The sequence below is a fragment of the Panulirus ornatus genome, chromosome 19 (genome assembly GCF_036320965.1).
Source record: "Panulirus ornatus isolate Po-2019 chromosome 19, ASM3632096v1, whole genome shotgun sequence".
Classification (NCBI taxonomy): Eukaryota; Metazoa; Arthropoda; class Malacostraca; order Decapoda; family Palinuridae; genus Panulirus; species Panulirus ornatus.
In genome coordinates, this window is record NC_092242.1 from 25,720,788 (window position 1) to 25,733,489 (window position 12,702).

At 42.2% G+C, this 12,702-nt stretch overlaps 1 protein-coding gene across 10 annotated transcripts in view; it reads left to right on the plus strand.

Annotated features, from left to right (window-relative positions):
* Positions 1-12,702, plus strand: part of Galphaq (G protein alpha q subunit) — a 404,729-nt gene that overhangs the window by 278,955 nt on the left and 113,072 nt on the right. The gene's annotated exons all lie outside the window — the stretch shown is intronic.

Consider the following 12,702-nt stretch of genomic DNA (forward strand, 5'->3'; position numbering starts at 1 on the left):
CCTTTCACCCTCCTGCATGTTCAGGCCCTGATCACTCAAAATCTTTTTCACTCTATCTTTCCACCTCCAGTTTGGTCTCCCACTTTTCCTCGTTCCATCCACCTCTGGCACATATATCCTCTTTGTCAATCTTTCCTCACTCATTCTCTCCATGTGACCAAACCATTTCAAAACACCCTCTTCTGCTCTCTCAACCACACTCTTTTTATTACCACACAACTCTTTTACCCTATTATTACTTAATCGATCAAACCATCTCATTACTTAATCGATCAAACCATCTCACACCACATATTGTCCTCAAACATCTCATTTCCAGCACATCCACCCTCCTCCGCACAACTCTATCCATAGCCCACGCCTCACAACCATATAAGATCGTTGGAACCACTATTTCTTCAAACGTTCCCATTTTTGCTTTCCAAGATAATATTCTCGACTTCCACACATTTTTCAACGCTCCCAGAACTTTCGCTCCCTCCCCCACCCAATGATCCACTTCTGCTTCCATGGTTCCATCCGCTGCCAAATCCACTTCCAGATATCTAAAACACTTTACTTACTCCAGTTTTCCTCCATTCAAACTTACCTCCCAATTCACTTGTCCCTCAACCCTACTGTACCTAATAACCTTACTCTTATTCACATTTACTCTCAGCTTTCTTCTTTCACACACTTTACCAAACTCAGTTACCAGCTTCTGCAGTTTCTCACACGAATCAGCCACCAGCGCTATATCATCAGCGAACAACAACTGACTCCCTTCCCATGCTTTCTCATCCACAACAGACTGCATACTTGCTCCTCTTTCCAAAACTCTTGCATTCACCTCCCTAACAACCCCATCCGTAAACAAATCAAACAATCATGGAGACATTACACACCCTTGCCGCAAACCTACATTCACTGAGAACCAATCACTTTCCTCTCTTCCTACTCATACACATGCCTTACATCCTCGATAAAAACTTTTCACTGCTTCTAACAACTTGCCTCCTACACCATATATTCTTAATACCTTCCACAGAGCATCTCTATCAACTCTATATGCCTTCTCCAGATCCATAAATGCTACATACAAATCCATTTGCTTTTCTAAGTATTTCTCACATACATTCTTCAAAGCAAACTCCTGATCCACACATCCTCTACCACTTCTGAAACCACATTGCTCTTCCCCAATCTGATGCTCTGTACTTTGCCTTCACCCTCTCCATGAATACCCTCCCATATAATTTACCAGGCATACTCAACAAACTTATACCTCTGTAATTTGAGCACTCACTTTTATCCCCTTTGCCTTTGTACAATGGCACTATGCAAGCATTCCGCCAATCCTCAGGCACCTCACCATGAGTCATACATATATTAAATAACCATACCAACCAGTCAACAATACAGTCACCCCCTTTTTTTTTTTTTTGATAAATTCCACTGCACTTCCACTCAAACCCACTGCCTTGCTGACTTTCATCTTTCGCAAAGCTTTTACTACCTCTTCTCTGTTTACCAAATCATTTTACCTAACCCTCTCACTTTGCACACCACCTCGACCAACACCCTATATCTGCCACTCTATCATCAAACATGTTCAACGAACCTTCAAAATACTCAGTCCACCTCCTTCTCACATCACCACTACTTGTTATCACCTCCCCATTAGCCCCCTTCACTGAAGTTCCCATTTGTTCCCTTGTCTTATGCACTTTATTTACCTCCTTCCAAAACATTTTTTTATTCTCCCTAAAATTTAATGATACTCTTTCACCCCAACTCTCATTTGCCCTCTTTTTCGCCTCTTGCATCTTCCTTTTGATCTCCTGCCTCTTTCTTTTATACATCTTCCACTCATTTGCATTATTTCCCTGCAAAAATCGTCCAAATGCCTCTCTCTTCTCTTTCACTAATAATCTTACTTTTTCATCCCACCACTCACTACCCTTTTTTATCAGCCCACCTCCCACGCTTCTCATGCCACAAGCATCTTTTGCGCAGTCCATCCCTGCTTCCCCAAATACATCCCATTCCTCCCCCACTCCCCTTACGTCCTTTGTTCTCACCTTTTTCCATTATGTACTCAGTCTCTCCTGGTACTTCCTCACACAAGTCTCCTTTCCAAGCTCACTTACTTTCACCACTCTTTTCACCCCAACATTCTCTCTTCTTTTCTGAAAACCTCTACAAATCTTCACCTTCGCCTCCACAAGATAATGATCAGATATCCCTCCAGTTGCATCTCTGCACATTAACATCCAAAAGTCTCTCTTTTGCGAGCCTGTCAATTAATACGTAATCCAATAACGCTCTCTGGCCATCTCTCCTAGTTACATACGTGTACTTATGTATATCTCGATTTTTAAACCAGGTATTCCCAATCACCAGTCCTTTTTCAGCACATAAATCTACAAGCTCTTCACCATTTCCATTTACAACACTGAACACCCTATGTACACCAATTATTCCCTAAACTGCCACATTACTCACCTTTGCATTCAAATCACCCATCACTATAACCCGGTCTCGTGCATCAAAACTACTAACACACTCACTCAGCTGCTCCCAAAACACCTGCCTCTCATGATCTTTCTTCTTATGCCCGGGTGCATATGCACCAATAATCACCCATCTATCTCCATCCACTTTCAGTTTTACCCATATTAATCTAGAGTTTATTTTCTTACACGCTCACATACTCCCACCACTCCTGTTTCAGGAGTGGTGCTACTCCTTCCCTTGCTCTTGTCCTCTCACTAACCCCTGACTTTACTCCCAAGATTTTCCCAAACCACTCTTCCCCTTTACCCCTTGAGCTTCGTTTCACTCAGAGCCAAAACATCCAGGTTCCTTTCCTCAAACATACTACCTATCTCTCCTTTTTTCTCATCTAGGTTACATCCACACACATTTAGACACCCCAATCTGAGCCTTCGAGGAGGATGAGCACTCCCCGTGTGACTCCTTCTGTTTCCTCTTTTAGAAAGTTAAAATATACACATGTACATATTCAGGGGGTGACTGTATTGTTGACTGGTTGGTAAGGTTATTTAATGTATGTATGACTCATGGTGAGGTGCCTGAGGATTGGCGGAATGCGTGCATAGTGCCATTGTACAAAGGCAAAGGGGATAAGAGTGAGTGCTCAAATTACAGAGGTATAAGTTTGTTGAGTATTCCTGGCAAATTATATGGGAGGGTATTGATTGAGAGGGTGAAGGCATGTACAGAGCATCAGATTGGGGAAGAGCAGTGTGGTTTCAGAAGTGGTAGAGAATGTGTGGATCAGGTGTTTGCTTTGAAGAATGTATGTGAGAAATACTTAGAAAAGCAAATGGATTTGTATGTAGCATTTATGGATCTGGAGAAGGCATATGATAGAGTTGATAGAGATGCTCTGTGGAAGGTATTAAGAATATATGGTGTGGGAGGCAAGTTGTTAGAAGCAGTGAAAAGTTTTTATCGAGGATGTAAGGCATGTGTACGTGTAGGAAGAGAGGAAAGTGATTGGTTCTCAGTGAATGTAGGTTTGCGGCAGGGGTGTGTGATGTCTCTATGGTTGTTTAATTTGTTTATGGATGGGGTTGTTAGGGAGGTGAATGCAAGAGTTTTGGAAAGAGGGGCAAGTATGAAGTCTGTTGGGGATGAGAGAGCTTGGGAAGTGAGTCAGTTGTTGTTCGCTGATGATACAGTGCTGGTGGCTGATTCATGTGAGAAACTGCAGAAGCTGGTGACTGAGTTTGGTAAAGTGTGTGAAAGAAGAAAGTTAAGAGTAAATGTGAATAAGAGCAAGGTTATTAGGTACAGTAGGGGTGAGGGTCAATTCAATTGGGAGGTGAGTTTGAATGGAGAAAAACTGGAGGAAGTGAAGTGTTTTAGATATCTGGGAGTGGATCTAGCAGCGGATGGAACCATGGAAGCGGAAGTGGATCATAGGGTGGGGGAGGGGGCGAAAATCCTGGGAGCCTTGAAGAATGTGTGAAAGTCGAGAGCATTATCTCGGAAAGCAAAAATGGGTATGTTTGAAGGAATAGTGGTTCCAACAATGTTGTATGGTTGCGAGGCGTGGACTATGGATAGAGTTGTGCGCAGGAGGATGGATGTGCTGGAAATGAGATGTTTGAGGACAATGTGTGGTGTGAGGTGGTTTGATCGAGTAAGTAACGTAAGGGTAAGAGAGATGTGTGGAAATAAAAAGAGCGTGGTTGAGAGAGCATAAGAGGGTGTTTTGAAATGGTTTGGTCACATGGAGAGAATGAGTGAGGAAAGATTGACCAAGAGGATATATGTGTCGGAGGTGGAGGGAACGAGGAGAAGAGGGAGACCAAATTGGAGATGGAAGGATGGAGTGAAAAAGATTTTGTGTGATCGGGGCCTGAACATGCAGGAGGGTGAAAGGAGGGCAAAGAATAGAGTGAATTGGATCGATGTGGTATACCGGGGTTGACGTGCTGTCAGTGGATTGAATCAAGGCATGTGTATGGGGGTGGGTTGGGCCATTTCTTTCGTCTGTTTCCTTGCACTACCTCGCAAACGCGGGAGACAGCGGAAAAAAAAAAAAAAAAAAAAACACATTCAGACATGCTGCCCTCAGCCATTCCTGTTGCCACCCCGCCACACATGCAATGGCACCCCTCCTCCCCCCGCATGCGCGCGAGGTAATATTAGGAAAAGACAACAAAGGCCACATTAATTCACACTCAGTCTCTAGCTGTCATGTGTAATGCACCGAAACCACAGCTCCCTCTCCACATCTAGGCCCCACAAAACTTTCCATGGTTTACCCCAGACTCTTCACATGCCCAGGTTCAGTCCATTCACAGCACGTCGACCCTGGTATACCACATCATTCTAATTCACTCGATTCCTTGCACACCTTTCACTTTCCTGCATGTTCAGGCCCTGATCGCTCAAAATCTTTTTCACTCTGTCCTTCCACCTCCAATTTGGCCTCCCACTTCTCGTTCCCTCCACCTCTGACACATATATCCTCTTTGTCAATCTTTCCTTACTCATTCTCTCCATGTGACCAAACCATTTCATTACACCCTCTTCTGCTCTCTCAACTCAACCTCACTCTTTTTATTACCATACATCTCTCTTACCGTTTCAGTACTTACTCATCAAACCACCTCACACCTCATATTGTTCTCAGACATCTCATTTCCAGTACATCCAACCTCCTTTGCACAACCCTGTCTATAGCTTATGCCTTGCAACCATATAAAATTGTTGGAACCACAATTCCTTCAAACATATGCATTTTTGCTTTCCAAGATAATGTTCCCGCCTTCCGCGCATTCTTCAACACTCCCAGAACCTTTGCCCCTTCCCCGACCCTGTGACTCACTTCCATTACCATGGTTCCATCCACTACCAAATCTACTCCCAGATATCTAAAACACTTCTTCCTCCAGTTTTTCTCCATTCACACTTACCTCCCAATTGACTTGTCCCTCAACCCTACTGTATCTAATAACCTGCTCTTATTCACATTTACTCTCAGTCACCAACTTTGTAGTTTCTCACCCAAATCAGCCACCAGTGCTGTATCGTTAGTGAACAACAACTTACTTCCCAAACCTTCTCATCCCCAACAGACTTGCATACTTGCCTCTCTCTCCAAAACTCTTGCATTCACCTCTCTAACAACCCCATCCATAAACAAATTAAACAACCATGGAGACATCTCACACCCCTGCCGCAAACCAACATTCACTGGGAACCACTCACTTTCCTCTCTTCTTACTCATACACATGCCTTACATCCTTGATAAAAACTTTTCACTGCTTCTAGCAACTTACCTCCCATATACTCTTAACACTTTCCACAAAACGTCTCTATCAACTCTTGTCATATACCTTCTCCAGATCCATAAATGCTACATACAAATCCATCTGCTTTTCTAAATATTTCTCACATACATTCTTCAAAGCAAACCCCTGATCCAGACATCCTCTACCACTTCTGAAACCACACTGCTCCTTCCCTGATGCTCTGTACATGATTTGACCCTCTCGATCATTACCCTCCCATATAATTTTCCTGGAATACTCAACAAACTTATACCTCTGTAATTTGAACACTCACCTTTATCCCCTTTGCCTTTGTACAATGGCACTATACATGCATCCGGCCAATCCTCAGGCACTTGACCATGTACCACACATACATTGAATATCCTCACCAACCAGTCAACAACACAGTCACCCCCATTTTTTTTTTTATAAATTCCACAGCAGTACCATCCAAACCCACTGCCTTACTGGCTTTCACCACCTCTTCTCTGTTTACCAAATTATTCTTCCTAACCCTCTCACTTTGCACACCTCCTTGACTAAAGCATCCTATATCCGCCACTCTATCATCACACACATTTAATAAACCTTCAAAATACTCACTTCATCTCCCTCTCACTTCGCTACTACTGTTTATTACTTCCCCATTTACCCCCTTCACCAATGTCCCCATTTTTTCTCTTGTCTTACACACTTTATTTACATCCTTCCAAAACATCTTTTTATTTTACCTAAAATTTAATACTTTCTCACCCCAACTCTCATTTGCCCTCTTTTTCACCTCTTGCACCTTTCTCTTTACCTCTGACCTCTTCCTTGTATACTTCTCCCATTCATTTGCACTATTTCCCTGCAAAAATTGTCCAAATGCCTCTCTCTTCTCTTTCACTAATAATCTTACTTCTTCCCACCACTCACTATCCTCTCTAATCTGCCCACCTCCGATCTTTCTCATGCCACTGTCTTCTTTTGCGCTAGCCATCACTGCTTCCCCAGATACATCCCATTCCTCCCCCACTCTCCTTACGTCATTTGTTCTCACCTTTTTCCATTTTGCACTCAGTCTCTCATGGTACTTCCTCACATGTCTCCTTTCCAAGCTCACTTACTCTCACCACTCTCTTCACCCCAACATTCTCTCTTCTTTTCTGAAAACCTCTACATATCTTCACCTTTACCTCCACAAGATAATGGTCAGATATCCCCCTCAGTTGCCCCTCTCAGCACATTAACATCCAAAAGTCTCTCTTTCATGCACCTATCAATTAACATGTAATCGAATAACCTCTCTGGCCATCTCTCCTACTTATATACATATACTTATGTATATCTGTCTTTTTAAACCTGGTATTTTCAATCACCAGTCCTTTTTCAGCACATAAGTGTACAATCTCTTCACCATTTCCATTTACAACACTGTAAACCCATGTACACCAACTATACCCTCAACTGCCACATTGCTCACCTTTGCATTCAAATCACCCATCACTATAACCCGGTCTTGAACACAAAGCTGCTAAGACACTCACTCAGCTGCTCCCAAAACACTTGCCTCCCATGATCTTTCTTCTCATGCCCATGTGCATAGGCACCAAGAATCATCCATCTCTCTCCATCCACTTTCAGTTTTACCCATAACAGTCTAAAGTTTACTTTGGTACACTTATCAGCATACTCCCACAACTCCTGCTTCAGGAGTAGTGCTACTCCTTTCTTTGCTCTTTTCCTCTCACCAACCCCTGACTTTAATCCCAAGTCATTCGTAAACCACTCTTCCCCTTTACCCTTGAGCTTTTTTTTCACTCAGAGCCAAAACATCCAGGTTTCTTTCCTTTAACATACTACCTATCTCTTCATTTTTCTCATCTAGGTTACATTCACACACATTTAGACACCACAATCCAAGCCTTCGAGGAGGATGAGCATTCCCTGCATGACTTGTTCTTCTGTTTCCCCTTTAAGAAAGTTGAAATACATATATGTTTTGGCTCTGAGTGAAACGAAGCTCAAGGTTAAAGGGGAAGAGTGGTTTGGGAATGTTTTAGGAGTAAAGTCAGGGGTTGGTGAGAGGACAAGAGCAAGGGAAGGAGCAGCACCACTCCTGAAACAGGAGTGGTGGGAGTATGTGATAGAGTGTAAGAGTAAACTCTAGATTGATATAGGTAAAACTGAAAATGTATGGAGAGAGATGGAAGATTATTGGTGCCTATGCACCTGGGCATGAGAAGAAAGATCATGAGAGGCAAGTGTTTTGGGAGCAGCTGAGTGAGTGTGTTAGTAGTTTTGATGCACGAGGCCGGGTTATAGTGATGGATGATTTGAATGCAAAAGTGAGTAATGTGGCAGTTGAGGGAATGATTGGTGTACATGGAGTGTTCAGTGTTGTAAATGGAAATGGTGAAGAGCTTGTAGATTTGTGTGCTGAAAAAGGACTGGTGATTGGGAATACCTGGTTTAGAAAGAGAGATATACATAAGTATACATATATAAGTAGGAGAGATGACCAGAGAGCATTATTGGATTACGTGTTGATTGATAGGGGTGTGAAAGAGAGACTTTAGGATGTTTATGTGCTGAGAGGTACAACTGGAGGGATGTCTGATCATTATCTTTTGGAGGCGAAGGTGAAGATTTGTAGAGGTTGTCAGAAAAGAAGAGAGAATACTTTGGTGAAGAGAGTGGTGAGAGTAAGTGAGCTTGGAAAGGAGGCTTGTGTGAGGAAGTACCAGGAGAGTCTGAGTACAGAATGGATAAAGGTGAGAGCAAAGGATGTAAGGGGAGTGAGGAAAGAATGGGATGTATTTAGGGAAGCAGTGATGGCTTGCGCAAAAGATGCTTGTGGCATGAGAAGCATGGGAGATGGGCAGATTAGAAAGGGTAGTGAGTGGCGGAATGAAGAAGTAAGATTATTCGTAAAAGAGAAGAGAGAGGCTTTTGGACGAGTTTTGCAGGGAAATAGTGCAAATGAGTGCAAGATGTATAAAAGAAAGAGGCAGGAGGTCAAGAGAAAGGTGCAAGAGGCAAAAAAGAGGGCAAATGAGAGTTGGTGTGAGAGTATCATTAAATTTTAGGGAGAATAAAAAGGTGTTTTTTGAAGGAGGTAAATAAAGTGCGTAAGACGAGAGAACAAATGGGAACATCATTGAAGGGGGCTAATGGGTAGGTGATAACAAGTAGTGGTGATGTGAGGAGATGGAGTGAGTATTGTGAAGGTTTGTTGAATGTGTTAGATGATAGAGTGGCAGATATAGGGTGTTTTGGACGAGGTGGTGTACGAAGTGAGAGGTTTTGGGAGAATGATTTGGTAAGCATAGAAGAGGTAGTAAAAGCTTTGTGGAAGATGAAATCTGGCAAGCCAGCGGGTTTGGATGGTATTGCAGTGTAATTTATTAAAAAAGGGGGTGACTGTGTTGTTGACAGGTTGGTAAGGTTATTTAATGTATGTATGATTCATGGTGAGGTGCCTGAGGATTGGCGGAATGCATGCATAGTGGCATTGTACAAAGACAAAGGGGATAAAGGTGAGTGCTCAAATTACAGAGGTATAAGTTTGTTGAGTTTTCCTGGGAAATTATATGGGAGAGTATTGATTGAGAGGGTGAAGGCATGTACAGAGCATCAGATTGGGGAAGAGCAGTGAGGTTTCAAAAGTGGTAGAAGATGTGTGGATCAGGTTTTGCTTTGAAGAATGTATGTGAGAAATACTTAGAAAAGCCAATGGAATTGTGTCTAGCATTTATGGATCTAGAGAAGGCATATAATAGAGTTGATAAAGTTGCTCTGTGGAAGGTATTAAGAATATATGGTGGGCAAGTTGTTAGAAGCAGTGAAAAGTTTTTATCGAGGATGTAAGGCGTGTGTGTGAGTGGGAAGAGAGGAAAGTGATTGGTTCTCATTGAATGTCAGTTTGCAGCAGGAGTGCATGATGTCTCCATGGTTATTTAATTTGTTTATGGATGGGGTTGTTAGGGAGGTGAATGCAAGAGTTTTGGAAAGGGGCAAGTATGTAGTCTTTTGTGGATGAGAGAGCTTGGGAAGTGAGTCATTTGTTGTTTACTGATGAAACATGGCTGGTGGCTGATTCAGCTGAGAAACTGCAGAAGCTGGTGACTGAGTTTGGTAAAGAGTAAATGTGTATAAGAGCAAGGTTATTAGGTACAGTAGGGTTGAGGGACATTTCAATTTGGAGGTAAGTTTGAATGGAGAAAACTGGAGGAAGTGAAGTGTTTTAGATATCTGGGAGTGGATTTGGCAGCTGATGGAACCATGGAAGCAGAGGTGAGTCACAGGGTGGGGTAGGGGGCAAAAGTTCTGGGAGCGTTGAAAAATGTGAGGAAGGCAACAACATTATCTTGGAAAGCAAAAATGGGTATGTTTGAAGGAATAGTGGTTCCAACAATGTTGTATGATTGAGAGGCATGGACTATAGATAGGGTTGTGGAGAGGAGGGTGGATGTGTTGGAAATGAGATGTTTTAGGACTATGTGGTGTGATTTGATTTTATCTAGTAAGTAATGAAAGGGTAAGAGATGTGTGGTAACAAAAAGAGTGTGGTTGAGAGCAGAAGAGGGTGTTTTGAAATGGTTTGGTCACATGGAGAGAACGAATGAGGAAAGAACGACAAAGAGGATATATGTGTCAGTGGTGGAGGGAACGAGAAGTGGGAGACCAAATTTGAGGTGAAAAGATGGAGTGAAAAAGATTTTGGGCGATCTGGGCCTGAACATTCAGGAGGGTGAAAGGCGTGCAAGAAATAGAGTGAATTGGAACGATATGGTATACCGGGAACTACGTGCTGTCCATGGATTGAACCAGGGCATGTGAAGCATCTGGGGTATAGCATGGAAAGTTCTGTGGGACCTGGATGTGGAAAGGGAGCTGTGGTTTTGGTGCATTATACATGATAGCTAGAGACTGAGTGTGGATGAATGTGGCCTTTGTTGTCTTTTCCTAACGCTACCTCACACGCATGCGGGGGGATGGGGTTGTCATTTCATGTGTGGCATGGTGGCGATGGGAATGAATAAAGGCAGCAAGTATGAATTACGTACATGTGTATATATGTATATGTCTGTGTATGTATATATATATGTATATGTTGAAATGTATAGGTATGTATATGTTCATGTGTTGACGTTTATGTATGTACGTATGTATGTGGGTCGGTTGGGCTATTCTTTCGTCTGTTTCCTTGTGCTACATCGCTAATGTGGGAGACAGCAACAAAGCATAATAAAATAAATGTAAAATATATGTATGAAATATCTTGAGATTACTGTTCTACATTCTTTCGTTTTAGAGATATTTACCACTTACTCTAACTCTTCCTTTCATGTTGAATGGATGTATGTAAGTAATACCAAAACCACAACCATTTAGAAATGACCTATTTATATATTACAGGGAGAGAGATATACGCTCTTATGACTTCTGTCTCATGTACTTTTTGTTTTACCAAGAAGCTTGCATTCACAGTCTCCTTGCTTAGACCATTTCAACTATCCACCTTCCTAACACTAAACCAGTATTTCTTTACGTCCTTCTTAACCATCTTTTATTGTTTATGATTATTACATCTGGTAACTGTTACTGCACTTTATTCAGAAATGGTCACTGTCAAAATCATCTAGTTTAATTAGGAATTTGAATGCTGTTAACACATCTTCCCTTTCCCTTCTCTCCTTTAAGATTTATAGCCTCAAACTTTTTGTTGTAGCGAAGCTGGCTTAATTCTGGTACCATGTTGGTCACTCTTCTATAGACATTTTTGCAACATATCTCTCTCTAGGTGTGGTTACCAGACCTGAATAGCTTATCATGCATTTTATTATCCATATAAAGGGTTTTGGAGAGAGGGGTGAGTATGCAGTTTGTTGGGGATGAGAGGGCCTGGGAAGTGGGTCAGTTGGTGTTTGCCAGTGATACAGTTCTGGTGGCTGATTCAAGTGAGAAACTGCAGAAGTTGATGACGAGTTTAGAGAAGTGTGTGAAAGGAGAAAGTTGAGAGTAAATGTGAATAAGAACAAGGTTATTAGGTTCAGTAGGGTTGATGGACAAGTTAATTATTAGGGATGTAAGTTTGAAAAGAGAAAAATTGGAGGAAGTGAAGTGTTTTAGATATCTGGGAGTGGACTTAGCAGTGAATGGAACCATGGAAGCGGAAGTGAGTCAGAGGGTGGAGGATGAGACGAAGGTTGTGGGAGCAATGAAGAATGTGTGGAAAGATGGTATCTCGGAGAGCAAGAATGGGTATGTATGAAGGAATAGTAGTTGCAACAATATTATATGGTTGCGAGGCATTTGCTATAGATAGGGTTGTATGGAGGAGGGTGGATGTGTTGGAAATGAAATGTTTGAGAACAATATGTGGTGTGAGGTGGTTTGATGTAGGAAATAATGAAAAGTGTGTTTGAGAGAAGAGAAGAGGGTATCTTGAAATGGTTTGGACATGTGGAGAGAATGAGTGAGGAAAGATTGACTAAGAGGATATATGTGTCAGAGGTAGAGGGAACAAGAAGAGGGAAACCAAATTGGAGGTGGAAGGATGGAGTGTAAAAGAATTTGAGCAATCAGGGCCTGAACATAAAGGTAGGTTAGAGGTGTGCAAGAAATGGAGTGAATTTTAATGATGTGGTATGCTGGGGTCGATGCGCTGTCAGTGGACTGAACAAGGGGATGTGAAACGTCTGGGGTAAACCGTGGAAAGGTCTCTGGGGCCTAGATGTGGATTGCACATGTGTGAACGAGTGTGGCCTTTTATGTCTATTTTCCTGTTGCTGCCTCGCTGAAGCAAGGGGATAACTATGCTGTTTCCTGTGGTGCAGGTAGTGCCAGGAATGATTGAAGGCAAGCAAGTAATGAATATGTACATGTGTATATATGTATATGTTTATGTGTGTTTATGTGTAT